The following is a 5,078-nucleotide window of genomic DNA, read 5'->3' as shown; positions in this document are numbered from 1 at the left end:
TCTACCTTGTTCAACTCCTCTTATTCCTCTTCGATCCTTGTTTGGACCCTACCCGAGGTAATCCTTCTTGGATATCGATTTGGAAAATTCCTCTTCGATCCTTCAGATTCTTATAGTAATCTGCTTGGAAGTCGATTTGGATAAAAAATTTACTGCCGCCATGGCGCCTAAACGCAAAAGAAAGGGGCAAACTCTTGACCCCCCTTCTGAAGAAATTAATTTGAGTAATCAATTTGATTTGCTCACGGATGATGAGAATGATCCATCATCCAAGAAAAATTCTAGTAAACTTTCCCGGCTTAATGCCAAGAAGGAAAAGATTCCCCCTATTGTGATAACCACTTCCGATTTCCATGCTCTTCGCATGGAACTTTTGAATTTCGTGAAAGTTAAGTTTTCACTACAAATTGGACGTCGGGGTGAATGCCGTGTATTGGCTGAAACCTTGGACGGATTTAAATGTCTTCTCAAGTATCTTACTGAGAAGAAGCACAAATTTTTTACTTACGACACCAAAACTGAACGTGTGTTCAAGGTTGTCATGAAAGGACTGCCCAGTGGTGAATCCCTGGATCAGATCAAAGATGAACTGGCAAAATTACTTGGAGTTGTGCCACTCCAAGTAATCAAAATGAAAATGAAATCCCGTCCTGGCGATTCGCGCAACGGGATTTCTAATGATTTTTATTTAGTTCACTTCAAGTCTAGTGAACTAAACAACCTTAAGGCCTTAGAAAAAGCTAGCCTTATGCTCCATGTCCGAGTGAAGTGGGAACACTTCAGGAAGACTGGAGGAAATTTCCAAAACCTCACTCAGTGCCGTAAGTGCCAGGGATGGGGTCACGGAACTAAAAATTGCTACATGCCAGCTAAATGCATGAATTGTGGTGATTCCTCTCACGCAAAGGACGACTGTCCTGTGAAGGAAGATCCTAAGAAATTTAAATGTTCAAATTGTGGTGAAAACCACAAATCCAATTTTTGGGAATGTAAGACTCGCAAAGCGATCCTACAATCTCGTTCTAACCGACAGGTAGGAAACGCTCCACGTTTCCGACCAGGTACAAATTCCTCTGCTGTTAACAACGGTCAGCGAGGAACAAATTCTACATTCGTACCCGTAGGTACAAATATCACCCCTGCTTCAAATGTTTCATCTGTACCTACTCCCCTCGCTGCTAACAATGTTCAGCGAGTTAATGGAGCTACCTATGCTGCTATTGCAGCGGGTAGAAATCAAAATACTAACCAACGTTCTAACGGAAATTTTGATAATTTTGACTTAGGAAGCATTACTGCCCCTAAAATGGAATTTTTACAGAATTCATTAATTGACATGATTTCTGATATGCTTAAATCTAACACCATGTTTGATGCTATTCAAACTGGAGTAAAATTTGCTAATAATATTGTCATGACTTTAAAATTCAGTAATGGATTTTAAAGCATTAAACATTTTAAATTGGAATGCTCGATCTCTTAAAGATAATGAAGACGAGCTATTTAATTTTTTGAGAGTTCATAACGTGCATATTGCCGTTATAACTGAAACGTTCCTTAAACCTGACCATAAGGTTAAGAAGGACGCAAATTACTTGATTTATAGAAATGATCGTCTTGATGGACCCTGTGGTGGCGTTGCCATCATTATTCATAGACGAATCAAGCATAAAATTCTTTCTTCATTTGAAACCAAAGTTTTTGAAACTTTGGGAGTTTCTGTTGAAACAAAATTTGGACAACTTACGTTTATAGCTGCCTATTTGCCATTTCAATGCGTAGGCCAGCAAAAGAATTTTCTTAAGGGTGACCTCCAGAAACTTACCCGTCATAGGTCTAAATTCTTCATTATTGGTGATTTTAATGCAAAACACCGCTCATGGAATAATGCTCAAAGCAATTCCAATGGAAATATTCTGTTTGATGATTGTTCTGCAGGTTATTACACTATTCAATATCCAAACAGCCCAACATGCTTTTCTTCTGCAAGAAATCCCTCAACTATTGATTTGGTCTTAACTGATTCATGTCATCTTTGTAGCCAATTGGTTACCCATGCTGACTTCGGTTCTGATCACCTTCCAGTAACTTTTGAAATATCCCAAGAAATAATTTCTAATCCCAACAGCTTTACTTTCAATTACCATAGGGCTGATTGGGAGCAATATCGAACATTTATGGAATATAACTTCGATCCAAACATTCCTTTGCAAACCAAAGATGAAATTAATTATGCTCTTGAATCTCTGACTACTTCTATAGTTGAAGCAAGAGCTGCCTCAGTACCAAAATGCGAGGTTAAATTCGATTCAATTATAATAGACGATGATCTTCAGCTCTTGATCCGTCTTAAAAATGTCCGTAGGAGACAATTTCAAAGAACACGCGATCCTGCCATGAAAGTTATCTGGCGGGATTTGCAAAAACAAATTAAAAAGCGATTCTCTGCCCTGAGGAACAAAACTTTTGAAAATAATGTTTCTAAATTAGACCCGAGTTCCAAACCCTTTTGGAAACTCACAAAAATTTTGAAAAAACCTCAAAAGCCAATTCCAGCGCTTAAAGAAGGTGGTAAAATTTTGATCACAAATTTGGAAAAAGCTCAGAAACTTGCTAAGCAATTCGAGAGTTCCCATAATTTCAGTTTGGGTCTTACTAGTCCTATTGAGAATCAGGTTGCTCGGGATTTTCGGAATATTTTCTCTCGGGAAAATATTTTTGATGATTCCTGGGGGACTGATTTGGACGAAGTAAGGTCTATAACTAAAAAATTTCAAAATATGAAAGCTCCAGGTGATGATGGAATTTTCTATATCCTCATCAAAAAACTCCCAGAGAGTACCTTGTCTTTCCTGGTAAAATTATTTAACAGATGTTTCCATTTGGCATACTTTCCTGATAAATGGAAAAATGCAAAAGTTGTTCCAATTTTGAAGCCGGATAAAAATCCAGCTGAAGCTTCTAGCTACCGTCCAATAAGTTTGCTTTCTTCAATAAGTAAACTTTTTGAAAAGATAATTTTGAATAGAATGATGCTTCACATCAATACGAACTCAATTTTTGCAGATGAGCAGTTTGGATTTCGCCATGGGCATTCAACTACTCATCAACTCTTGAGAGTTACCAATTTAATTCGTTCAAACAAATCTGAAGGCCACTCAACTGGAGTTGCTCTTCTAGACATAGAAAAAGCATTCGACAGTGTTTGGCATGAAGGTTTGATTGCTAAATTGAAAAAGTTTAATTTTCCACTTTACATTATGAAATTAGTTCAAAATTATTTAACTGACAGAACTCTGCAGGTAAATTATCAAAATTCCAAATCTAATCGACTACCTGTTAGAGCAGGAGTTCCTCAGGGTAGCATTCTTGGGCCTATATTGTATAACATTTTCACTTCGGACCTCCCTGATTTGCCTCAGGGTTGCCACAAATCTTTGTTCGCTGATGACACAGGCATTTCCGCTAAAGGAAGAAGTCTTCGTGTTATTTGCAGCAGACTTCAGAAAAGTTTAGATATTTTCTCTTCTTATTTACAAAAATGGAAGATTTCTCCCAACGCTTCCAAAACTCAACTTATAATATTTCCACATAAGCCCAGGGCTTCCTTTTTGAAACCTAGTAGTAGTCACATAGTCACTATGAACGGAGTTCCAATTTCCTGGTCAAACCAAGTGAAATATCTTGGATTAATACTTGACCATAAATTAACTTTTAAAGATCACATTGAGGGCATTCAAGCCAAATGTAACAAATATATAAAATGTTTGTATCCTCTTATTAACAGGAAATCCAAACTTTGCCTGACGAATAAAATTCTAATATTTAAACAAGTTTTTAGACCGGCCATGCTTTACGCTGTGCCAATATGGTCTAGTTGTTGCACTACCAGGAAAAAAGCACTTCAAAGGATTCAGAACAAAATTCTGAAGATGATTTTGAAGTTGCCTCCCTGGTACAGTACTACCGAAGTACATAGAATTTCGAATGTTGAGACTTTAGCACAAATGTCCTACAAAATAATTAATAATTTCCGGCAAAAATCGTTACAATCCTCAATTGCAACGATTAATTCCCTTTATACTTAGATAAGATTTAGTTTTAGTTATTTAGTTTTAAGCTATCAATTGTTATACTGACATGCAGGTTTAAAAAACCTGTTTAAAATACTGAATTGCCAAGACAGGAACAATGTAAAAACACTTAGATATATATCATAACAATTAAGGCTGGTAAGTTACTGTAGTAACTGGAGCACCTAGGTTAAAAATGAAATGTAATTTATTTTGAATTTGGAACAAATAAAGAGTTAAAAAAAAAAAAAAAAAAAAAAAAAAAAAAAAAAACTTCACTAAATAGTGATGTAATAGCAAAAATCAGATACAATATTACATCAATAGATGTAATTTTGTTCGCAAAATCGATATACATCGTACAACGTTATATAACACCACCAGCGGAAAAACCTCTGTGCACCTGTTTGGATGTAATATTCAACAACTTTTTTTTTCTGTAAAAATACACAGCAAAAAAATGTAATATCAATCAACGTAATTCAAGCTGATGTAATAGCAAAAAGCAGATACAATATTACATCAATGGATGTTTACTTTGCACGCTTAAAGCGCTCTTGTAAAAGTATGGACGACTGTCACCACAAAACTGAAAAGAGTTGTTCCAATCGATCCAATGGATTGATCCCACACGGAGATGAAATACTACCAAAAATTAAGTACTTTTTCTTAAATTCCCGGGTTTAGCCAGACCCCCTTCACTCTTTGGAATTTATAGAGACAGATAACAGCGCCAAACGGTTTGTGACGAGACAACGTTGAACCAACAATCAATACGAAACTAACGATTTTAAATTGGCTCATTACCTGACTAGCCTATTGGTCCCAAGCAAACGATTAACGTATCCCATTCTAGTCGAAATTCTAGTACTACGCAATGTTTGTTTTGATTCGCTATGAAAGATTGACAGATAAAATGAGGGGTTATTGGTTTTTCCTATGTTTCGAGGGGTGAATCGATTAGCTTGGGACCGAAGAGAGTACCAGAGCTGAGCCAAAAAGTTG

Source organism: Ochlerotatus camptorhynchus, unplaced genomic scaffold (genome assembly GCF_037179485.1).
Source record: "Ochlerotatus camptorhynchus isolate MF236.1 unplaced genomic scaffold, CSIRO-AGI_Acam_v1.1 ptg000038l, whole genome shotgun sequence".
NCBI lineage: Eukaryota > Metazoa > Arthropoda > Insecta > Diptera > Culicidae > Ochlerotatus > Ochlerotatus camptorhynchus.
This window is presented reverse-complemented; position numbering follows the sequence as displayed.